The sequence below is a fragment of the Hemicordylus capensis genome, chromosome 1 (assembly GCF_027244095.1).
Source record: "Hemicordylus capensis ecotype Gifberg chromosome 1, rHemCap1.1.pri, whole genome shotgun sequence".
Lineage (NCBI taxonomy): Eukaryota > Metazoa > Chordata > Lepidosauria > Squamata > Cordylidae > Hemicordylus > Hemicordylus capensis.
Window position 1 is genome coordinate 67509985 of NC_069657.1, and position 25884 is coordinate 67535868.

General features: G+C 43.9%; 1 protein-coding gene and 1 long non-coding RNA gene across 5 annotated transcripts in view; one reads left to right on the forward strand and one right to left on the reverse strand.

Annotated features, from left to right (window-relative positions):
- AVEN (apoptosis and caspase activation inhibitor) overlaps window positions 1–25884 on the reverse strand; it is a 241714-nt gene that overhangs the window by 19103 nt on the left and 196727 nt on the right. The gene's annotated exons all lie outside the window — the stretch shown is intronic.
- On the forward strand, window positions 1588–4004 carry LOC128338337 (uncharacterized). 2 transcript variants are annotated; one of them, XR_008312575.1, is made up of 4 exons: window positions 1588–1648; window positions 2906–3017; window positions 3467–3543; window positions 3938–4004. It is a non-coding gene; the product is annotated as an uncharacterized LOC128338337 (long non-coding RNA). The 2 variants fall into 2 exon arrangements; XR_008312574.1 differs by having other exon boundaries at window positions 1606–1815.

Consider the following 25884-nt stretch of genomic DNA (forward strand, 5'->3'; position numbering starts at 1 on the left):
TAGATAGATAGATAGATAGATAGATAGATAGATAGATAGATGGGGAAAGAGCTGACTGAAGTGATTATGTACCTACAAATACTACAACAATACAATTTTATTCTCTACTTAAGAAAAACTCACTAGCTGGTATCCTGACTAAACCAGCAGCAGGGCACCAGGAAGACCACTGCCTGTGCTGCAGAGAGGGTTTTTTTTTTTTTTTTAAACACCCACAAAAAACTCTGCAGCATGAAGTGGGGGGGGGGGGCCAATTTCAGACTCTCTGTGCTTGCACTGGAAGTGCCCTGCACCACCTGAAGGTATGCCCCGAGAGTTGCAAAGTTCCCAGGGACATATTTTCAGGAGGCGCAGGGCTTTTCTGGCGTAAGCAGAGATAGACTAAAATGACCCCCTCCTTGTAGAAACATAGAAAGCTGCCATATTCTGAATCAGACCATTAGTCTATTTAGCTCAGTATTGTCTACACAGACTGGCAGCGGCTTCTCCAAGGTTGCAGGCAGGAATCTCTCTCAGACCCATCTTGGAGAAGTCAGGGAGGGAACTTGAAACCCTCCTAGAAACCTGCTCTTGAAGTGGCCCGCCTCATTTAGTCAGGATGTCAGCCACTGGCCATTAAAAATGGCCTGGTATCCCTGCCGCAGTTATTGACAGCTTGTCTTAAAACAGGTGCAATGAGATCAAAAAGAGACTGAACTGAATTGTAAATGTAAATTATCCTATGATAATTTGTGCATTTTAAATACACAAAGAGTACAGTCCTCAAACAATTTAATCCAAAGTGGCACCATTGAAGGCAGGAATGTTCCTTAAAAAGCAGTTTGAGGATGGCAGCTAAAATCACACAGCAAGTTTCTCAAATAGAGAAGCAATAGCTACAATTCACAGGAGCACATTTAATGCAAATTAGGTTAATGAGAATGCTGATCTAACCAATTATCTTTTTAACATTCTCTTACCCAGAAAATGATTTCCTTTACACCATGAATACTAATAAGCCATTGGACAATGCCTGTGAATGCTTTCAAATTTAAAACTACCATATCATAACTCCAATCAGCAGTAACTAGAATTGACAACAACATGGTTCAAATCTATTTGAATTAAAATGTTTGTAAACAGAACATTTTCCTTTGGTCTCTCCAAGTAAAATGCAATAGTTCTCCAAGATGTAAGGTTAATATAAAAGAACAAAGAGAAGCCAAACTTCCTAAGCTTAAAGTAGAAACATTTCATTCCAGACGGGAAATTACATTCCACATCACCATCCAAGTCCAAATACTCAATGTTGACAGTCCTCCCCCGCCTGCTCAAAAACAAACAACTCTAAAAAAAACCCCAAAAAACCACCCTACAGTGCACAACCCAGTGTGACATTGTGTGCAAGGCTATATTTTTCATATAAATATAATTAACCTTACAAAATTTGCCAAAAAAACCCTGATACTTATTACTATAAGTCAAATAATGCAGCAAGATGTGACACACACATTGATGCTAGCAACTGAAGTAATAGTGAAAATTGGAATGTTTAACAGTTGCTAGAGGAACAAAAGAATGCTGCAGAAATAAGTGCTCCAAGACAGAGTTCCCAAGAGAGTCTCAAGACGGGAACACAGATTGAAATGCATCTTGTCAGGAGAAAGTGGTAATTACTCAGAGAACTTCAATTCAACCAGATCAGAGGCATCACTAAATGGTGCTGCTGCAAACCCTCTGAGATTACAGTCTCTAATATTACACAGTGATAAGAGGAGCAACAACCTTTACAGCACTTAAGAGGGAAGTGTTGAGGATATAGGCCATCATTACAAGGTGCTAAATCCATTGCGCAATGCAATTACAATTCGAATTACAACACTAGTCCTCTATGACTATGTTCCAGTCCCTCTGCATGTGGATGATGGAACGAAAGTGGGCCAAGTGGACTAACAAGAAAAGGGAAGGGAAGGGTAGGCTAATCCATCTTATTCCCCTTCCTCAATTTCATCTCTCACCAATAGCTCCTGATGGTGCACTCCAACCCCAGAAATAGCCAAAGACCCAAATTCAGGAGGAGTGCTACTTCTAGACTAGGTGGTAGGAGCATTCATGGGGGTGGGAGGGGATGTTCATGGTACTGATGGCATGGTCAGACATTTGGGAGCTTTTGATTCTTGGAGAGTGAAAAATGAGAGAATGGAAGACACATCTAAAGAAGTGAGGTGTGGTGAGTCAAATCTCAACACTGAGCATTCATTAACTCTCCTAGCTGATATAAAGGCCACCAAAAATGAAATTTCCAAAGAAAGATACTTGAAAGAGACTTTAGCCATAAGTTCAAATAGTTTAAGTGATAAGCGCTAATAAGACCAAGGAGAAGCTCCATGGTGGAATAGATTTATTTACTATTAGGAGTAGATTGTTAACTCCTCTCAAAACCCCTTTGAGAGGAAATCTGGTCTTGTGGTAGCAAGCATGACTTGTCCCCTTAGCTAAGCAGGGCCTGCCCTGGTTGTATATGAACGGGAGACTACATGTGAGCACTGTAAGATATTTTCCTTAGGGAATGGAGCCACTCTGGGAAGAGCATCTAGGTTCCAAGTTCCCTCCCTGGCATCTCTCCCTGGCAATATAGGGCTGAGAGAGATTCCTGCCTGCAACCTTGGAGAAGCCACTGCCAGTCTGTGTAGACAATACTGAGCTAGATGGACCAATGGCCTGACTCAGTATATGGCAGCTTCCTATGTTCCTTTTGCTAAAGAATGAGACAACACCATAGTAGAGCCTATGTCTGGATGGTACACCTAAAGGATGCCCCATAGGATGTGGAAGGACTAGCTGTGATCAAGCTGAGATATCAAAGGCTGCTTCCCAGTATTAATAGACCGATCTGATGGAGGATTGTTTCTGTCTCTGATTGAAGGAATTTTGGTGATATTTAAAGCCTTAAAAAAACACCAGGCTGAAGTTCCTTAAATGTGGGTACTGAGCTGGATTTCCCTATGAAGTAAGTAATCCCTTACTCTCCCTATGAGGTAAGTAATCAAAACACTTTTGCTGTAAAAATTTGATTTCTTAAGCAGCTTTAGGGTGCTACATGTCTGAGAGCTGAATATACCTTCTCCTTCAGACGGGTGGTCTCCAGTCTCTCCCTGGTACCCTGCATAAAGGATAAGGACCTCAGCCAAGCACGACGTTCAAATACGTCAGCTCATGCTAGATTTTTAGACTCAGTCAAGAAGACATTTTGTGGTTCAAATCTGTTGTCTTGTTAAATCTGCCAATTTGGCATAGAATTCTGAAAAAAATAATTTTTTAAGTCTTCTGGGGCTGATTGTAAGTGTTCCTGCATTTGCTCTCATAAGGCATGGTGGGACCATGAAACACATTCAAACCATATAATTAGCTATTTAGATGAGTAAGGAGAAGATGGAACAAAATTCTCCACCTTGTCCATCCAGCTTGTAACTCTCTTTCTCTACAGGGCCAGAAAGTTGCCTATGAGGCCTCTGTGATGAAGCATGGTCCAAGATCATTAAATGGAGTTCAGTGTTTAAGCAGGTACAGCCCTTCTATTGGACCTTATACATTTCCCTCAAGTCTTTTTCAAGTTGGTAGTACTGATGAAGGCTTTTCTCAAGGTTCTTTCACTGTCTGGACAAGGATTGGTAACATGGGCAATGTGGCTGAACTAGGAGAAGAAGAGGCATGAATGAACAGCAGGTCCTCTCTAAGAGGAACTGGGTCCTAGAGCTGTAAACCCAGTGACTTAGCCAACTGTAGAATGGATAAGTAATAATTTTTGAGGTCTTCAGCAAGAGAAGGTTTTTTGTGAGGACTGAGTTGTATACAGATGGCTCAGGAGGGCTGTCAGTATGTATGACGCCTTCCTCTGAATTATAAGGACTCCTCAGTTTCAGAACCTGAGACCTACATTCCTCCTCTTCCCTTACAGGTGCTGGCTGTGATGATAAAGTTGATGATAACAACATGATTGGGATTAAACCTTAAGATATTATTGCCAATGATACTGATGTGTTGAGGAAGTTGAGGTTGGCAACATTATTATTATTAATTATTATTATAATTATTATTTTTACATTTATATCCCACTCTTCCTCCAAGGAGCCCAGAGCGGTGTACTACATACTTGAGTTTCTCTTTCACAACAACCCTGTGAAGTAGGTTAGGCTGAGAGAGAAGTGACTGGCCCAGAGTCACCCAGCTAGTTTCATGGCTGAATGGGATTTGAACTCGGGTCTCCCCGGTCCTAGTCCAACACTCTAACCACTACACCACGCTGGCTTGGTGTCAGCCAATGTCAGGGAACAGACTATGTCAGGGAACAGAATATGACATTCTGTTCCCTATGTTGAGGTACAGATATAGTAGAAGATGGTGGTTCCAATCTGTAATATGGAGATCTGGGGACAAAATGATGAAGAGATGGATCTCTCCAATGAGAATGGTTATAACGAGGCAGACAAGCTGAATAATGCACATGATTGCCACAGCACAGATTTTGAACAGCAGACAAAAAACAATTTGATTCTGTACATCTGGTATCACACCGCATGTAAGAAAATCCACACTCAATCTTGAAGGGATGTCCCAGCTTCTCACTGGTGGCAACAACAAACTCCTGAAATATCAATACCATTTAGGACAACTCAGTACTGAAGGTCTGTACAGATAGTAATCCAGATCTGTAGAGAGATATCACATCCATTGCAGATCTGCAGATCTCAGCCTAGTGTATTACATGGATTCTGTAAATGTTGATTCCTGTCTGTGTCTAGTGAGAAAGGCATGTACAAGTAACACAGACTGTGTCTTGGAATCCGTATATCATCTTCAAATCGCAAAAACAATACAGGTGTAGGCTGGGCTGTCGAATATAACAACATCAGAGATTATCTCAACAGTGTCACTGATGTTGATAGAAGTGTTTTCACTGTTAGTATAGGATGGACTACTGATACGTATGTTGATTCAATGTCAGAAGCATATAATGATACAATCTATCTTCTATATCTTTAATTCTCTAAGGCAGAGTTTCTCAACCACCGGTCCCTGGACCGCTGCCGGTCCCCGAAGGGTTGAGTGCCGGTCCCTGACTGGGAGTCAACCCCCCCGCCCCCCCCAACTGCAATCAAGGCACTCACTTCCTCAATTTTGCACATGGCACGGAAGAGGAAGAGTATCACCTTCTTGTGCCTTGCCTCCATGGGCTGCTGAGATCTTCCTACAGCTATCTTATTCCCTATCTTTACAGCTTCAAACTGTATGCGGTGCAGGGGCATGGAGGAAAAGGTATGGCAGTGGGCGCCACTTGAAGGGCTGCTGGTTCTTGCATGCTCATTGTTTGCAGCCAATGGTTGATTGATTGAAACCCAGCTGCCTGTTGTGGTCGAGGCGCCTTGAGAGGGAACGCTGTTTCCCTCTTGAATCGGTGGGGTGTTGTGGTCCCTTTGCCCCCTGTAACCCCCTGGTCTACACCGCTGGTGGAAGTCGGCAGTTCCCTTTGTGACCTCGCTGGGGGTGGAACCTCTGGCCGGGATCATGCCGTGTTGAGGGCTAAGTGGTGGAGGGAGGGAGGAGGGCCGCCTTGGCTCGGCCTTTGCAGAAAGGGAGTCCAGGTGGACCTTCCTCGGGGGAGGGGAAGCAAGCGTGCTTACCAAGGAGGGCTAAGCGGCGGAGGGAGGTGGCATGGTGTGGGGAACAGGCAAATTAACCATTTTGTGAGTTCATGCAAAAGGGTCATTGGATGAATGGCACTGGAATGAAGTGATCCTGGATATTTGATGCCCAGCACGATTCGTGTCTGATCCAAACCGATTTAAAACCAGCTGCCTGTTGCGGCCAAGGCACCTTGAGAGGAAACGCTGTTTCCCTCTTGCATTGGTGGGGTGTTGTGGTCCCTCGGCCCCTATAACCCCCTGGTCTGCACCGCTGGTGGAAGACGGCGGTCCCCTTTATGACCTCGACGGGTGCAGGGGACAACCTCTGGCCGGGATCATGCCATGGTGAGGGCTAAGCAGAGGAGGGAGGGAGGAGGGCTGCCTTGGCTCACCTCGCAGGTATGCGCAAGCAGCATGTGGGACCACATGAGCTGCGTGGCCCCAAAGGCAGGCTGGTGTGATTGGCACACGAAGGGGAGTTGGGAGGGGGACACAGAAGCGCGCGTTGTGAGAGAGGATGGGGGAACACCTGCTACACTCTGGTGCGCAAGCACAGTGGTGGCAGCTCTTGGACCCAGGCGACCTTCCGAGTGCGGTCCGGTGCACCATTGCCTCACCCACCCTGAACAGTGCCTCATCTCCCCAGCAAGGAAAATGAGGCATCCACCACTACAACGCCCCACGCCCTCCGCCATCTCGGAATCACCCCCTTCCCTTTAATGCCAGGTCCCCACCGCTCTTCTTCACATTTTCTTTCACCGTTAAAAAAAACCAATTCCCAGCACCTGTCATGTAACCATTTTTAAGGAGTTTTTGAGGAGCTGCACGGGTTTCATTAGGTCCGCCTCACAAAGTGCACATCTAAGAGCAGGATCCAGATCAAGTAAGGTGATCATGACCAAGCAGCATTGACACAAATGAGAGATGACTAAATTAATTTCAGTGGGTGGTCGTGACTAACGTCGTCTGGATCCGGCCCTGCGAGTACACAACTCCTGCTAAAACTCCACCTCCATCATGAGAGGGCTAAACTGTAGATTTCCGGCTCTACTGAACCTGCCCAGCTCTACTCTCCTCACCTCCTTTTTGCTTTGCTTGACATCCAGCCTGATGAAGCATTTGGAGGAATTCAAAAGCTTGCTTGTGTGTTGTTTTCATTGGCCCAATGTAGCTTTTGAATTTTTCTAATGGCCCAACATCCCCTCTCCATTGAGTAATCACAAGCACCTCCACCCCCACCCCGCACATACTGAAGACATACTGCAGACAAATTTGTTCACCCAGGCTTTTAGATTCAGGGGTTCTCAACCTTGGGTACCCAGATGTTGGTAGACTTCTACTCCCATAATCCCCAGCAATAATGGCCAAATGCCATTGTGGTTGGGGGTTATGGGAGTTTAACTGAGGGACCCAAGGTTGAGAATCCCTAATATTCCATGTTTGCAAAAGATTCCAAATTTAATTATTTTAATGCTTATATTATTTTAATTGTAAACTGTCCAGAGATGCAAGTTTTGGGCAGTATAGAAGTCTGATAGATAGATAGATAGATAGATAGATAGATAGATAGATAGATAGATTTGAAACCCCTTTATAACTGCTGGTCCGGGAAACTGCACATGAAGAATGTAGCGGTCCTTGAAACTCTGCACGAAGAATTTAGCGGTCCTTGACTCAAAAAAGGTTGAGAAACACTGCTCTAAGGCATACCGGTGGCTAATCCCATGTGTGGCAGCTCTCGCGAGAGTTCAGAGAGCTGCTGAATAGCCAGGGGACGGGTGGGGGAAAACAAATAGCGGCAGCAGTTAACCGCAACGGTGACAACACGGTGATGGCAGGTGGGTGACAGCCAGGGAAGAAGGAAACTGAGGAAAGAAATGACGGGCAGGGAAGAAGAAGCCAGTGGGGTGGGAGGGAGGAAGAAGCTGGCTGTTGGGGAAAGGAAGGGGGGGAGGAAGAAGCCGGCAAGTGGGTGGGGGAAGGAAGAAGCGGGGGGAGGAAGAAGCCAGTGGACAGGTGGAGAAAGAAAGAAGCCCGTGGGTGGTTGGGAAGAAGCAGGGGGAGGGGAGAAGCTGGTGGGCGGGAGAGAGAAAACAACAGCCAGTGGGCAAACGGTGGCAGCAGGCAGTTGGTGGTGGGGATGTGGCAATGGGTGGCTAGAGGCACAGAAAGTCTGTGCCCAGCCCAGCTAGTCAATATCTAATTTTCTAAGGCATACCCATGGCTAATCCAGGGCATGGAAGCTCTCACAAGAGTTCGCAAGCAGAAGCACCTGATTGGGCAGTGGGGATTCCATATGCAGTTAGGGAGGAGGAGCTTGTGGCACTGTGGTGATTGGGCAGTGTGGATTCCATATGCAGATAGGGAGAAGGAACCTGTGATGGTTAAGGTCAATTGGAATGCAACTGTTGCTGGTCAGAAGATGTTCTTGATTGTAGAGGAGAAGAATCTATCTATATATAAAAGGATAGTAAGCAGGGGTTAGTAAAGAGAAGGGTAGTGAGGGAGGAAACAGCTGCTTCAGGAGGAGGCTGCTGTTGTGTGAAATAGATAAGGGAACAAGATGGACAAGATCTGTTAACTCAGGAAGGAAGAGAGAGAGAAAAGAAGGGATGGGAAGAGCAAATGGAGAAGAGAGAAAAAGAAGGGAAGGAAAGAGAGAAAGGAAGGGTGAGAGACAAGCCCAAGCCTGTCAGTGGCCTGAGGAGAATGAGTGGCTATGGTGGCAGCAAGGAAAGGCCCAGTCAACCACTGATGCTGTTTGGGGCTACTAAGGCCATTGGTGGAGAGAGGGAGGCAGGCAAGCGACGGGACTGGGCTTGTCAGCAGCCTGAGGGGAATCAGCCATGGAGGTGGCAGCAGCGAGAAAAGGCCCGGTCAACCACTGCTGCTCCTGTGGGCAGGAGCAGGGCTCAGGTGAGGAGGTCTAGGGGATAAGGGGCTGCAGCTTGACCAACAGGCACCAGCAATGCTGCAGCCACAACCAAGAGGTGTGAGGGGGGTGGAGTAAAGGGATGGAGGAGTGACCAAGAGGGTTGAGGGGGATGGAAGCAATGGGACGGAGGAGGAGGAGGAGGAGGAGCAGGAGTGAGGCTCAGGTGAGAATGGAGAGATCTCTGAGGTGAGGGGGGCTGTGGCGGGGGTGAGGGGAGCAATCAAGTACTAGTGCACAGATGCTCTGCGCAGGTTAAGCTAGTCTTAAATAATGCCTTTCCTTCTTTAGTGCCCCTTCCAAATCTTGGGGTTACTTCCTGGGCATTGAGTCCTCTCTTGCATCCTCACTTGACTGTCTCAATATCATAGTAGACTTATAACCCTGAGTATCTGCCAAATCCACCTTAGATATTATTGAAGGAGCTACAGATCACGGCATTTCTTGTAAAATATGCACTAGAGAGGGAAGAGATGATGTTTTAGTAGGTACCAAGGAGAAATCAACAGAGAGGATGTTGATCTGGACTTCAAAGGGGACCTTAACACTAAATCATATAAAGCTGCCAGTAGCCACAATACATGGCTCTTCCTCATTTGTTTAAAAATCCTAAACAAACTTTACAGGTATCGAGGCATAACACAGGTATACAAGACATAGGTCATGTCCTTCCATGGAAGGTATCTTTCCCTACAGGATGTGTACTTTCAGTTTCAGTCGTGCCTAGAGACACAGTGGGTGGGGATTAGCTGCTGGTAAATCAAACAGCTTGTGGGAGGGGCCACATTCTTAAGGTGGCTCAGTCTGAAAGCAGCTCTTGAAAAGACAAGGCTCAGACTAATGGAGCATTGTGAACAGGAGTCTGCTAACAGATATCAAAGGAGTTTTGCGGGGAGGCACACAAGCTGTCTCCCATTATCACAAAGGAGACCCAGAATGAGGAGTAGGTGAGTACTCCCCAACTTTTGTAATTTTTTTGGAGGATAGAACTTAAAACGTTTACTTTTGGTCTAAAATTAAAGAGCTTAAAAGCTTTGACCTTTGTTGTGCACCGCCCACAGCCTTTGGATGGGGCGGTCTAGAAATATAATTAATTAATTAATAAGCTGTCAGCTGCAGCTGAGGCCTAGATTTCAAGAAAACAAGCTCTATATATTATAAATAGCCAATAAAACTAGTTATGAAGCTAGCAGGGGAGGAATGCTAGCAGGGGAGGACAGAGCATTGCATGTATGACTATTTGCCTGAGGGGCAGAAGTCATGGGTCTGTGCTCGGCGTAAAAAGCTCCTGGTCTTAGGGAACAAGCTTGTTCTCTCAAAGCCAAAGTGGCTGATCAGGAGGAGCTCAGGGAGGCAGGGAGATATGTAGATGAGTCCCTCAGGGATGTGATAGAGGCATCCCACTCCCAGGCCGACAGCTCTTTCTGCTGACATGGAAAATGACAGTCTCAGGAAAGGAGGATATCAGTTTGAGGAAGAGGGAAATGCTCCCTTAGAAGAGACCCCTTCCTTGGGTGATACTCCCATATCCTCTTGCACAGAGGAGACTCCTCTTGGGGTTGGGGGCCTCCTAGGAGTGGGTGATTTGATTGTTAGAGCCGTAGAGAGATGGGTCTGTGACCCACATGTAGACTGCATAGTGACTTACCTGCCTGGTGCAAAGGTTGATGATGTCTTGCAGCATCTAGATAGGCTGTTAGCCAGTGCTGCAGAGAAGTCAGGTGTCGTGGCACCAGCAATGTTGGAATATGCCGTTGGGAGGTCCTGGAAGCCATATTTAGGCTGCTAGATAGCAGATTGAAATCCAGGACCCCCAGGTTAACGTTCTCTGAAGTGCTACCTGTTCCACATGCAGGACCAGTGGGACAGGTGGCGCTGAGGGGTCTCAATGAGTGGATGAGATGGTGGTGCCAGTTGGAGGGGTTTTAATTTGTTAACCACTGGGATACATTTTGGGACAAGACAAGACGATACAAAAGGGATGGGTTCCACTTGACCCAAGATGGAACCCCAGGTGGGGGCTTAAAGTGAGAAAGATCGCAGAGCAGCTTTTAAAATGGCACCTGGGAGATTGCTGACAGGAACTGGGTGGTATCTCATTCGGCAAGCAAAATCTCCTAAGGTGTAAGGATGCAAACTTTTCAGATAAACCAGAAGGGGACAGAGTAGAACCAGGAGTAGAGCAAACAAAAACACACGACAGCTGGTCAAAAAGGTCAAATGATAGCGAGAGAGATAGCATGGGTCAACGCCAGGTAAGATACTCAGCATATAGGTCTTATAAACCAATCTGGCATATTTATATATGATTGCCAGAAACCTCCAAGACAAGGTGGGTGAGCTAGAGTGGTTGGCTGCTAATGAAATAAATATAGTAGGTTTAATGGAAACCTGGCACAATGGTGAGAACCGGTGAGACATTATTATTCCTAGATACAAACGCTATAGAAAGGTCAGGGAGGGGTGGACTGGGAGTGGAGTAGCACTGTATATAAAAGAAGGGACAGAATCCAATAAGCTTGGAAACCTAGAAGGACCAGAGCCCTCTACAGAATCATCATGGGTGACAATACAAGGAGTGAAAGGAAACTTGTTATTAGGAATGTGCTATCACCTCCGGATCAAAATGTTGAGAGTTGGAGAAGCAAATCAGAGCTGGAGAAGCAAATCAGAGAGGCATCAAAGAGAGATGGAGCTGTAGTAATGAGTGAGTTCAATTACCCACACAATGATCGATTAAGTGCTGTCAAGTTGGTGTCTACTTTTAGCGATCACATAGATTCATTCTCTCCAGGATGATCTGTCTTCAACTAGGTCCTTTAGGTCTATCAATGGTACATTCATTGCTGTTGTAATCAAGTCCATCCACTTTGCTGCTGGTCATCCCCTGCTTCACTTTCCTTCAACTTCCCCCAGGATTATGGACTTTTCAAGGGAGTTGGGTCTTCGCATAACGTCCAAAGTATGATAGTTTGAGCCTGGTCATTTGTGCCTCGAGTGAAAATTCTGGATTGATTTGTTCTATGATCCATTTGTTTTCCTGGTATCCATGGCATCCTCAAGAGTCTTCTCCAGTACCAAAGTTCAACACAAAGACTGGGTAAATTCAAATGCGGGTATTGACAAAGAGGCCAAATTTCTAGACATGCCTAAATGACTGTACCTTGAAACAGTTGGTTGTGGAACCAACCAGAGAAAAGGTGATCTTGGATTTAATCCTGAGTGGTGTCCAGGACCTGGTGTGAGATATCAGAGTTGCAGAACCATTGGGCAGCAGTGACCATAGTGTGATACCATTCAGCTAATAGCGAGTGAAGCACTGCCAAGGAAGTCCAGCACAGATGTGTTGGACTTCAGAAAAGGAAACTTCTCAAGAATGAAAGGATTGATAAAAAGGAAGCTGAAAGGGAAAGTCAGGAGGGTCATATCACTCCAGAAAGCATGGGACTTATTTAAAACCATAATACTAGAAGCTCAGTTGGAACGTATACAAAAAGGAGGAAAGGTACTATCAAGATCAGGACAAAGCCAATGTGGCTAACAAGTAGAGTCATGGAAGCTTTTAAAGGGAAGAATAATCCCTTCAGGAAAGGGAAGTCCTGCCTAAACAAAGAGAACAGAAAGGGGAAAACTCTGGCAAAAGAAATTGAAGGAGACAGTGAAGGATGCAAAAAGAGAGTTTGAAGAGCATATAGCTGGAGGTGTCAAGGGGAGTAACAACAATTTCCTTAAATATTTCAGAAGCAGACAAAACCTGCCAGGGAGATTGTTGGAGCCTTAGATGATTAGGACATGAGATTATTAAGGAGGCGAAGCAAATTACAGAATAGCTGAATGAGTTCTTTGCATCTTTGTACACAGCAGAGAATACTGACCATATATCTGCTCTGGAACTGAGCTTGGAGGCTGACAAACTGGGTCAATGCAAGGTAACGCGAGAGGATGTTCTAAACTGTCTTTACGAACTAAATATTAACAAATCATCTAAGCCAGATGGCATCCACCCAAAGACCTCAAACGTGAAATAGCTGGTCTCCTAGCAAAAATATGCAACTTGTCCCTAACAATCAGGTAACAAAGGATTGGAAAGTAGCCAATGTAACCGATTTTCAAAAAGGGATCCAGAAAACTACAGGCCAGTTAGTTTAACTTCTATGCCAGCTAATTTGATGGAAAGCATACTTAAGGATAAAATTGTTTAAACATCTAGAAGAACAGTTCTTGCTGAAGGAGAACCAGCATGGCTTCTGCAAGGGCAAGTCTCACTAAGCTTTTGAGTTTTTTTTAGAGTGTCAACAGGTAAAGGTGATCCAGCTGACATAGTATACTTGGACTTCCAAAATATTTTTGACAAAGTTGTCCACCAAAGGCTCTTGAGCAAACGTAGCAGTCATAGAATAAAGGGACAGGTTCATGTGTGGATCAGTAAACTGCTGAGGGACAGGAAACAGAGAGTAGGTATAAATGGAGAGTTTTCACAATGGAGATAAGAAGTGGGGTCCCACAGGGATCTATACTGGGACCAGTGCTCTTTAACTTGTTGATAAATTATCTAGAAATTGGGATAACCAACAAGGTGGCCAAATTTGCAGATGACACTAAATTATTTAGGGTAGTGAAATCCAAAGCAGATTGTGAGGAGCTCCAAAAAGATCCCTCCAAACTGGGTGAATGGGTGACAAAATGGCAAATCAGGTTCAATATTGGCAAGTGTATAGTCATGCACACTGGGACAAAAAACCCCAGCTTCACATATACACTGATGGAATCTGAGTTGCCGGTGACTGACCAGGAGAGAGATTTGGAATTGTGGTGGAGAGCTTGTTGAAAGTGTCGACTCAGTGCACAGCAGCAGTAAAAAAGGCAAATCCCATGCTTGAGATCATTAGGAAGGGGATTGAAAATAAAAATGATGGTATTATAATCCCTTTATACAAAGCTATGGTGCGAACACATTTTGCGTATTGAGTATGTTTCTGATGACTGTATCTTAAGAAGGATATTGTAGAACTGGGAAAGGTGAAGCAGTGGGCAACCAAGATGTTCAGGTGCTAGAGCACCTCTCATAAGAGGCCAGGCTACAGCATCTGGAGCTTTTTATTTTTGAAAAGAGGCGACTATGGCAAGGCATGATTGAGATGTATAAAATTATGCATATTGCAGAGAGAGTGGACAGAGAAAAAAATTTCTCCCTCTCTCACAACGCTAGAACCAGGGATCATCACATGAAACTGAAGGCCAGGAAGTTCAGGACTTAGATTAATTATGTGCTGTGTGGAAAAAGCACTCATCTATCTATCTATCTATCTATCTATCTAACTTATTTATTTATTGTTAGATCTATATACCGCCTTTCATTAAAAACAATCCCAAGGTAGTCTATGAAATTTTATGCCACACTATATAGTTTAAAGGGGGCTTAGAGACATTCATGGAGGGCAGGTCCATCAATGGCTACTAGTCTGGTGTCAATAAGCCACCTCCAGCCTCAGAGGCAAGATGCCTCTAAATACCAGTTATAGGCCAACAACAGCAAGAGAGAGGGCATGCCCTCACCTCTTGCCTCTGGGATTCCCAGAGACATCTGGTGGGCCACTATGTGAAACAGGATGCTGGACTAGATAGGCCTTGGTCCTGATCCAGCAGGGCTGTTGTTATATTCTTATTTTTTTAAAGTTCTTTTTGAGTACATAAAGTCGAAAGAATGTTCTGGAAGAGCTAGCATCCAAACAACAACCAATTATTAGTAAAACACCTCACCATTCTTTTGACAAACAACAAGTCTCTGAAGAGAAACAAAGTTCCCTTAGTGCTGCTAGAGTGGGAGTCAGAGAGGTACGGAGGCCCTAACAAATCACCCTCTCCCAACAGTCACGCTGTCCACATGAGGATGATGTCAGAGCATCTTGAGAAGCCAGAGAAGGGCCCCCACTAGCCCGCTACCAGTGGGCTACTTGGGGCACTTGCCCCATGTTCTATTGCATCCTGGTGGTGAGAACTAGGATTTCCAATGTCTGAATTCCCAGGTTTCCAATTTGCACAGGCCTACTGGATACCCTTTTAGCAGTGCATTCATTTATACACAATATTGAAAGTGCCTTAACAAAACATTGCACAAATGCTGGGCTTAACTTTGCTTTTATCCTAGTTTTCTGGGATCAATCTTTGTCTGTGCCTTTTGCCAGATTGTCCCTTACAAGGAATATATGTAAAATTTATTAAAATATTCATACTTCTCTTTTCAGTGAGTGAAAACACACACACACACACACACTTTCCCAGTTACATTTCCAAAAGAATTCATGTAAAACGAAAACAATCAGCATTTGTGTGTGAAATATATTTTCTGTTCCCTGAAGAGTACTTCTGATTTTATGCTTACTGTTCTTCTAGTCAAAAAAGGAACCAAGAGTAGATGAGAGGTACCCACTTCTTACATGTTTCATGGAGTCTATCGGCCAAAATGAAAATCAGATGAAAAAGCACAGAGACTGCTATGCTCTAGAAAGGCAGCAAACATCAAGCAGGTGCCTGCCTTTTCCCTTGCTGCTTAAGAATATCACTAAAAAGACAATATTTACATATATATAATTTTGATTAAATTACTTAGTATTATAGCCTAGAGAGAATCTATCTATGTGGTCGCTAAGAGTCGACACCAACTTGATGGCTCTTAATCAATCAGTCAATCATAGCTCTTAGATTTGTGACAAGTGTGTAAAATATCTATACTGTACAGAGTAAAACAAACATCTTTTCACACACACACACACACACACACACACACACACACACACACACACACACAACCCCCTGCCATGCAACATTCATAAGATGTAGCTGATCATCCAGATGGCAAGTCATTTTTTTCCAATAAAAAACTTGTCCTTGTTGTTTCTAAATAAAAACTCATAAATTTCAGTATGAAGATACAGATTTTCCAAGGGAGCAAATTTATAATGTTAGCTGCATTTCTGTTTATCTAATCTCTACACAACCAAAATTTAAAACATTTGCGGTTCTCCCATAAAACAAGACTTTAACCTTATTTGCCTTGAGTCAGATCTTACATGCCAGTGTAGCATCTTTGTGCAAGTCTAAAAATGTATCATAATGTTGCAAAATATCAAGTGGAACAGCAAGTTGTGCTACCGCTTCAACAATTTTTTATTTATTATCATTATTATCATTATTATTGTTATTAATTCGATTTCTATACCACCCTTCCAAAAATGGCTCCGGGTGGTTTACACAAAGAAATAATAAATAAATAAGATGGAACCCTGTCCCCAAAGGGCTCACAATCTAAAAAGAAACATAAGATAGACACCAGCAACAGTCACTGGAGGTACTGTGCTGGGGGTAGATAGGGCCAGTTATTCTCCCCCTGCTAAATAAAGAGAATCACCACGTTAAAAGGTGCCTCCTTGCCTAGTTAGCAGGGGTTAATTCCATATATAACCTGTGGGGGTTTCTGTTCCTGTTATTGTATTCTGAACTGATGTAGCACCAATAAAAAGAAGGAAATATAATAGGGAATGAAATTAATACACAACACCTAGAGAGGATTTATCCGTCTATTGGTGAAATGATGTATGATGAGGTGGTCTAAATTCATAAATGAATATGTAAGAAAAAAAGCAAACAATTTTTAAAAAGTAATGAAATATTTGTGTTATTTAATTTTTCACTATCTGCCTCTTTAATGCTGTATACTATTATAGAATTAATTAAGACTGCCTTGGTCAGCCTGATGGGAATCAACAGAGGGAGTGTGACTCTGCTGTTCCTCTTGGATCTTTCAGTGGCTTTCAATACCATCAACCATAAGGACATTCTGGATCTTCTGCAGGGCTTGAGAATGGGAAGCACTGTTTTGCAGTGGTTCCACTCCTATCTCTTGGGGAGATTCCAGATGGCATCGCTTGGAGACGACTACTCCTCTAAATGGGAGGTTTTGTATATTGTCTCACAGGGCTCTATATTGTCTCCTGTGCTTTTTAACATCTACATGAAACCACTGGGAGAGATAATCAGATTTGGTGTTACAAGCATGATGACGACAACCAAATCTATTTCTCCTTGTCATCTACATCAGGGAACAGCATAAATTCCCTATATGCCTGCCTGCCTGGAGTAATGGGCTGGATGAAGGAGCACAAATTGAAGCTGAATCCAAGCAAGATGGAGGTAATTATTGGGGGGTGGGGGATAGGCTAGAGCAGCCTATTCTGGAAGGAGTCACTGCCACAGAAGGAACAGTTGTGTAGTCTGGGAGTACTTTTTGACCAGGCCTCTCTCTGGTTTCTCAGGCTGAGGAAGTGGCCAGGGTGCTTTTTATTAGCATAGGCTGATATGCCAGCTATGGCCATTTTTGGAGGAGAATGACCTAAAAACACTGGTATATTTGCTAGTAACCTCCAGACTAGACTACTGCAGTATGCTCTATATGATACTGCTTCCACTTGAAGTCTGGAAACCGCAACTGGTACAAAATGCAGCAGCCAGCTATTTTAAAAGCATTACACTGGCCACCCATACGTTTCCAGGCAAAGTATAAAGTGCTATTGATTACCCATAAGGCCCTAAACGGCTTAAGCCCAGAGAATTTAAGAGAGTGCCTTCTGCTTCGGGATACCCACTGCTTGTTAAGATCTTCAGAACAAGTTTGCCTGTGTCTGCCCTCAACTGGTCCGCCCCCGGAGGCTTATGGATCTGCTTGGATTCCAGATAGTCTTTGGGGAGTTTCCAGTGTCCAGAGCTGGTGACCCTGTTGAGGCCCTGGTTGATCCCTGGAATGGAGAGACGGCCTGGGCTGTTGACACGGTTGCTCCTAAACTCTCTGGCTTGGTGGAGCCCGTTCGGCTCCTTCGTTTTCAGCGGAGCTTAGGGCGATGAAACAACTCAGACGATGGCTAGAACGACGCTGGAGGAAGAGTCGTGCTGAATCCGATCGAACACAGGCTAGAACCCATTTTAGGGACTACTCCGTGGTGGTGGGGGCAGCAAAGAAATGTTTTTTCTCCGCCTCCACTGCATCTGCTCAGTGCAGGCAAACAGCTGTTTCGTGTGGTAAAAACATTGCTCCACACATCCCATCCAGGTAATGGGGGAGGAATCATCTGCAGCTCATTGTGATCAGTTTGCTTGCCCACTTTGCGGATAAAGTTGCTCGCATCTGTGCTGACCTGGACTCCAGAGTTTTGGCAGTTCCGGCAGACATGCCTTTGGTACCATCTGGTCCTGTTGTGTTGGATTCTTTTCAGTTGGTGCAGCCTGAGGATGTGGAGAAGATCCTGGGCACTGTGCGGGTGACATAATGTACTCTTGACCATTGCCCTTCATGGCTAATAAAAGCTGCCAGGGAGGGAACAGGCAGATGGTTGGAGGTGATCATTAATGCTTCATTAAGGGACGGCAAGATGCCATCGTGCCTCAAAGAGGCGGTGGTAAGACCACTATTAAAAAAGGCCTCCCTTGATCCCTCCGACCTGGACAACTATAGACCTGTATCTAACCTTCCCTTTTTGGGCAAGGTGATAGAGTGTGTGGTGGCGTCCCAGCTGCAGAGGGTCTTGGATGATACGGATTATCTGGTCCCTTTTAAATCTGGCTTCCGCCCGGATATGGGACTGAGACTGCCTTGGTCGCTCTAGTGGATGACCTTCGCCGGGAGCTAGACAGTGGGAATGCGTCCCTGTTGGTTCTGCTGGACCTCTCGGCGGCAATCAGTACCATCGACCATCGTATCCTTCTGAACCGCCTCTCGAGAATGGGAATTGGAGGTACTGTGTTGGAGTGGCTCCGTTCCTTTCTTGGGGGGAGGGTCCATAAGGTGGTGCTGGGGGACTACTGCTCAGCCCCGTGGCCGTTGGCCTATGGGGTCCCGCAGTGTTCGATTTTGCCCCCCATGCTGTTTAACATCTACATGAAGCCGCTGGGAGAGGTCATCCGGAGACTTGGACTGAGTTGTCAGCAATATGAAGATGACACTCAGCTCTATCTCTCCTTGTCACCGGATCCTAGGGAAGCAATGGATGTCCTGAATTGGGGATTGGAGGCCGTGATGGGCTGCATGTGGGCTAATAAACTGAGATTTAATCCGGACAAGACGGAGGTAATGTTGGACAGTAGGAGAGCAAGTCAGGATGAGGAGATTTTACCGGTTCTGGATGGGGTTGCACTCCCCTTGAAGGAGCAAGTATGCAGCTTGGGGGTACTACTGGACCCAGCTCTGCTTTTGGAAGCTCAGGTGAAGGCGGTGGCCAGGGGTGCCTTTGCACGGCTTTGGCTAGTTCGCCAGCTAGTTCGCCCCTTTCTCGAGCAGGCAGATCTGGCCACAGTTACCCATGCCTTAGTCACATCATGGCTGGATAACTGCAATGCGCTCTATGTGGGGCTGCCCTTGAAGAATATCTGGAAACTGCATTTTGTACAAAATACGGCAGCTAGGGTTCTATCTGGAGCTGCCCGGTGGGAGCACATCACATCTATTTTGAAAGAGCTGCACTGGTTACCAGTGTGTTTCCGGGTCCAATTCAAGGTGCTGGTTTTGACCTTTAAAGCCCTTAACGGTTTGGGCCCGGGATACCTAAGGGACCGCCTGCTCCCAAGGGTTTCTGCCCACTTGACGAGATCATCTGAGGGGGCACTGCTCCAGGTGCCGACAATGAGGGGAGGCTAGGTTGTCGTGCACTCGGGACAGGGCCTTCTCTGTTGCTGCCCCCAGGCTTTGGAATGCTCTCCCAGTGGCCGTTTGCTCCTCAGACTCCGTCACAGTTTTTAGAAAGCTGGTTAAATCTTGGCTTTTTATCCAGGCCTTTACATGACTATTTTATTGCTGCTTTTGTGTGTTTTTATCCATGTATTTTTTTTGTATTTGTATATTATATATTTTAATATCAGATTGTTTTTAAATTTTTAGCTAAATACTTTTAATGCATTTTTATTATGTGTTTTAACTTTTGTGAACCGCCTTGTGCTTGTTTTAATGAAAGATGATATATAAATCTAACAATTTAAAAAATAATAATCTGGTGGTGACTCAGGGTTGGGCCTTTTCTGTAACTACCCCGAAGTGTTGGAAAGAAATCCCTGTGAGAGTTTCTACATCTCTAGCATGTTTAATAGTGCTCAAGATGCATTTATTTCATCAAGCCTTCAATCAGCTGTAAGTTGGTTTTTATGGTTGTTGTTACTGCTGTTTAATTGGTTATTTTAAACTGTTTTAGGCCAACACTAAATCCTTCCAAGGCTTCTTGAAATCCTATTGGATCCAATAAACTTCTCAGGCAGACCATCCTGATAGGCCCCTCACCCCTGTGGAGGTGGGAAGTGATTGTGAGTCCAATCTTAACCAGATGATGGTCCATCCATGACAATGGGGAAATCACAGGAGTCCCCCATCCATGGAACACCACCCTGATCAAAGTGAAAGACCAAATCAAGCGTGTGAACAGCAACATGCATTGGTCCTAAGATCATTTGGGATAGGCCCACAGTTGCCATGGCTGCTATGAACTCCAGAGCTGCCCCAGACAAATTGGTCCCAAAGGGGACAATGGAGTCCACCACCAGCCTTGGGGACTCCAATACCAAACCCAAGACCAGGTCCATCAGCAAAGTTAGGGACCTGTTGGGCAGCGAAGTGATTGGTACAACAGAAGTCCCAGACTCTCCCTGGTCCCCAAACTTCAGTACGCACATTCAATAATCTGGGAGTGCATCTGGATCCCAAACTCTCCCTGGTTTCTCAGGTTGAGGCTGTGGCCGTGAGTACTTTTTATCAGCTTCGGCTGATACGCCAGATACATCCATTCTTGGAGACTAGGGACCCTAAAACAGTGGTACATATGTTGGTAACCTCTACGCTTGACTATTGTAATGCACGCTATGTGGGGCTGCCTTTGTACATAGTTCGGAAACTACAATTGGTAAAGAATACGGCAACCAGACTGGTCTCTGGGTTTACCTGAAGGGACCACACAACACCGATTCTAAAAGAACTGCACTGGTTGCCGATAGGTTTCCAAACAAAATACAAAGTGCTAATTATTACCTATAAGGCCCTTAATGGCTTATGTCCAGGGTATTTAAGAGAGCACATGACAGGGCCTTCTCAGTTGTTGCCCCCAAACTCTGCAATGCTCTCCCTGTGGCCACCCACTTCTCAGTCTCCATCACAGTTTTTAGAAAGCATGTTAAATTTTAGCTTTTTACCCAGGCTTTCATATGATTGTTCCTATTGATGCTCCTTTGTATCTTTTGTGGTTATATTGTGCTTGTTTTTTTCATCTATTAATTAGATCTATATTTTTATATTTGAGCTGATATTTTTAATTGTGTAATTTTTGTAGTCTTATTTTAATTTTTGTAGTCTTGTTTTAACTTTTGTGCCTTGAGATTATTTTAATGAAAGGCGGCATAGAAATTTAACAACAAAATTTAACAATACTTCAAACAGGGATCCTGGCAAGGGAGATGTTATTCTTGTAGACCACAGCCACTCCACCTCCCCGCCCACATCCCCTCACTTGCTCCTCAACAGAATACCCTGGAGGGAGAAGATGGGACAAGACTGGGCCACCAGCCTCCCCCAACCAAGTCTCTGTGAAGAATACTAGGTCGGCCCCTTCATCTAGAATCAGATCATGGATGATTTCTGATTTATTCTGCACTAACCTGGCATTACACGGGAGCAAGGTGAGGCTCTGTGGGTGGTTGGCACTGCTCGCTGTGGTCAAAGAGCTGGCAGAAGGGGAAACAGCTATTAGATTTCTGATTTCACTTTCCCTATAATGGCCCACTGATTTCCCAATGTTATTACTTCTATTCCCCACCACTACTGGAATAGCCACCTAAGAATCGGAGGATACACCCCGTCTCCCCATCTCCAGACAAAGCATTATGTTTTCTTTTCTTTTTTTAACTCGTTGTTTGTTTGGTTTTAATTCTGGTTTTATTGTTTATTTGTAAACCTCCATAAGACATTTGTATGAAGCAATAAATAAATATAACATAACTTCTCACTTTTTCCTCGCAATCATGTATGTTTTTTCACAAATTAGTCATAAATAAATATTCAGTTTTCTTTGGAGAGACTGTTGAATTCTTATATGTTCAAAGTGCTTTAAAAAGCTGGACAGTTAATTTTTGAGAATCACAATGTAAATATGTCATCATTCTTGTGCATCTAACACTTTTCTTTGCCAGTGACTAGCAGTTCACAGCCAGTCTCTTGCAAGCATGCCTCTTAGAGCAAAACCTAAAAATATACATTCAACCTTCATGCTAGAAGTCTGTGTAAGCTATATAATTTTAATTTACTTTTCCCTCTTCTCCACTCAGTGTACATTCAATGGGGGGGGGACGACGACACAATGCTAAAATTGCAGGTGCAAGTAATTTAAATAATTATGATGTCAGAATTCTTGAATCCAATTTAAACAAGTCTCTTTAACGCAAATATAACACAAGGAGGGAATGGCATAGCCAAACACCACTCAGTGATTTGAGGAAGATGAGCAGTAAAACATGACTGAAATAACTCACAAGGGAGCTAATAAGGCTGAGTTCATGACCAGTCATGCTTTATTTGCACTACCTGGTAGTGCACTGTCCTCATTCTCAAGGAAATAAATTTCTATGTTTATAGTGATTTTTTTCTCATCACTGTTTAAATGTGGCCACAAAGGAATTTTAGTAAGCTGGGGTGTGACCTATAAATTTGGTCTCTCTCAAGCAATTTCAGTGATGCCTAATGTCTTTTTTATTATTATTGATGGCATCAGCAGTGCTTGCAGACCTATATATAAATCCTTTATGAATAATTAATACAGGCAAATGCCTAAAATACTTGAGTAGTTTGATGTTGTGGGTCTGATGTTTCACATTTCTGCTCCATTGCCCTGCATTTACAAGGCAGGCTGTTACACTAGGCACAGTGTGCTCCACCATGCTGTAAATCTCAAGCCTATATAAAGAAAACACAAGTTTTAAGAACACTTTATAAAAACTCTTAGCATCTGATTAATGCTAAAACTCATGATACATTAATCTTTTCAGGTTTGAACAATTCATTGAATGAGCATGGACATGATCTGCAAGAGATTTTTATATGTGTGGGCAAAGTTTATCACCATTACATTACACCTGTTATTGTTATGTCTCATCTTATATGTCTTTGCATAATCTTTGGATCCATAGAAATCTGTTTACCTTTGTCCAAACAGTGGCACAAAATTCTTTGCCTAGACTTTGTTTTGTCAGGCAAAACAAGGGGCGGGGGAGTCCTGCATTGTCACTGATTTTTCAGATTCCAGGTCCAACATTTGTCCAAAATGGTTTCCAGTTCTAGCTGTATAACTGATTGCTGTATTAAGAGTAAGACTCAGGACAAAAGCTTGTTACTGCAGGAAATATCCTAAGAAGGTGAGGATGTTATTATTTTATTTATTTTTACATTTATATCCTGCACTTCCTCCAAGGAGCCTAGAAGTTCAAGGGATGTAGCTTGCACTTGGCCATCATATTTCTCAGATATTGTCCAACCACAAAATACAATAGCAATGTAAACCAACCTAATATAATGACAAGGTTGATTTCCTTGTATTAAGAGCTGTTTGTTGTCAAACAGTAGCATTAAGGCAGTTGGGTAATATTGTTTGCTTATTTATAAACAGAATACGTTTGCTCTCAGAAGAGATGACCTGGATTTTTGAGACTATGCAAAACCCAGAACAAGTCAGTTAGTTCTAGGACACCTGATCTCTTGAAAATGAGCTCTCTTCCTCCCCTCTCAGTACACAGTACTTTTAAAATGCCTCAATTATTCATCTTCAGGGCATACCTAGTCCTGCTTGTGTCCTCTAGTTGCATACTCTCCAGCTTTAGTCATCAGTGCTTCATCTGACGTTTGAACTCTGATCTCTATAGATTTCTCAAACAAAAGGTCCAAAGCATTTCAACGAACTGCTGAAGTCATAATGTAAAATACCTGAAACTGTTTAGGACGCTTGAGTGCTGAAAAGATGAACATTTTGAATGCAAGGATTTGCATCCAAAGCTTTAGATGCAAACATTCTACTACAGTTACTCAACACATATTAATACAAGCTATTCACCCCCACAAGATAAGGTGATGGCTTTGACCATCATGAGGTTTTGAGACATTTATAGCTAGATAATCAGCCACTGCCACCACTTGAGCAAACTTTCAGCACTCGCCCTGATCCCTCAAACATCTCAGGGTAGCTGTCTTGTCTTGGCACAACAATACTTCAATCTTCACATGGGAATTGATAGTGAAAGATCCCACCCAAGATAAACCACCACCCAAAATGTATCCTTGTTTGAAATAAACATAACATTCCTCTCCTTTAATTAATTAATTAATTAATTAATTAATCAATCAAATTTGTATACCGCCCCAAACCTTCATCTCTGGGCGGTTTACACAGAGCTACATAAAGAACATCTTCCGATCAGTAACAGTTTCACTCTGATTAACTGTCCCGGACTCTCTCCCCTATCTGCATATGGAATTTCTACTGCCTAATCACAATGGTGCTTTTGCCACCCCCACTTGCCTAGCAAGAATGAGGTTGCCGGTTCGAATTCCTGCTGGTATGTTTCCCAGACTATGGGAAACACCTATATCAGGCAGCAGCGATATAGGAAGATGATGAAAGGCACCATCTAATACTGTGCAGGAGATGGCAATGGTAAACCCCTCCTGTCTTCTACTAAAGAAAAACCACAGGGCTCTGTGGTCACCAGGAATCGATACCGACCCGTCGGCACACTTTACCTATACTACACTTAGTACAAAACTGCCAGTATAACTTTATACTTTACTACAAATATAAAACAAATCTTCTCTAATAAAAATTCTAAAATAAGAGAAACCCCAATTTCATCACAATGGCTACTGGCTTAAACAACTTTAAAAGGAGATTAGACACATTCATGGCAGATGAGTCTCAATAGCCATTATGGCGAAACAGAACCTTTAGGTTCAGAGGTAGTATACTGGTTGCTGGGTGGCATAAAGGAGTTGGGGCTGTTGTCATTATACTTTGTTTGTGGGTTTCAGAAGCTGTCTGATCGCTGTGAAAACAGGATGCTGGACTAGATGGATCCTTGGCCTAAACCAGAAGAGATTTTCATGTTCTTATGTAAAAGGTTAGACTTCGAGGGTTAAAATCAGCCTGTCCCAAGCATGCATAATAAAGATTCCAACAAGCAAGTTGTACACCTTAAACCTGGGGTGGGCATTCTTGGCCATTCAGCTGTTGTTGAACTACAACTCTCATCATCCCATCAATAAATTGTGGCTGGGGATGATGGGAGTTGAAGTTCAACAACAGCTGGAGGGCCAAGATTGCCCACCCTTCCTTAAATAATACTGATGGGATTCAGGATGTTAAAGTAGTACATAGGAAGCTGCCTTATACCAAGTAAGACCTTGGTCCACCTAGCTCAGTATTGTCTACACAGACTAGCAGTGTGCAGGGTTGCAGGCAGGAATCTTTCTCAGCCGTATCTTGGAGAGCCCAGGGAGGGAACCTGAAATCTTCTGCATGCAAGCATGCAGGTGCTCTTCTCAGAGTGGCCCCTTCCCCAAGGGGAATATCTCATAGTGCTCACACATGCAGTCTCTCATTCCAATGCGACCAGGGTGGACCCTGCTTGGCAAAGGGGGCAATTCTTGCTTGCTACCACAAGACTAGCTCTCCTCCCTTGCAGCTCTTCACAAATGCTATTTATGGGAATCATGAAAGGACTTCTGAAAGAAAGTCCTTCTTGAACTTTCCCCAACTTCCTCAGTCTTTAATCCTGTGTGATTTTTAAGCCTAACCTGTCAGCAATATTCCACTTACCTACATCAGATTTTTGATGACTCACACACAGCAGAAGCTAAATCTAGAACAAGTCCAGGACTGATGAGTGACTCAGAGCTTTGTGTAAAACATATATAGAAGGGAGGGGAAAGGACACCTTAGGCCCTGCTGATAATACAAAGCTCAAACCTGCTTCCAGAATCTCTAAATACAAGAGAAACATGGAAACTACTAACCATGGTTTAGTATCTCTAGTTTGGTTTTGTTTGAATGTCAGACTCAAACCTGGTGATGGGCCAGATTGGATTCCGATTAGGGTTGCCATATTCTGGCTTTCCAGATCTGGTTACCTAACTTGCATATTATGTAAACTGGCTGGAAAATAATTTCTGAGCAGAATAGTGACTGTGCATTTTGCTCTATAACTTTGCTTCTACAAGGGCTAGAG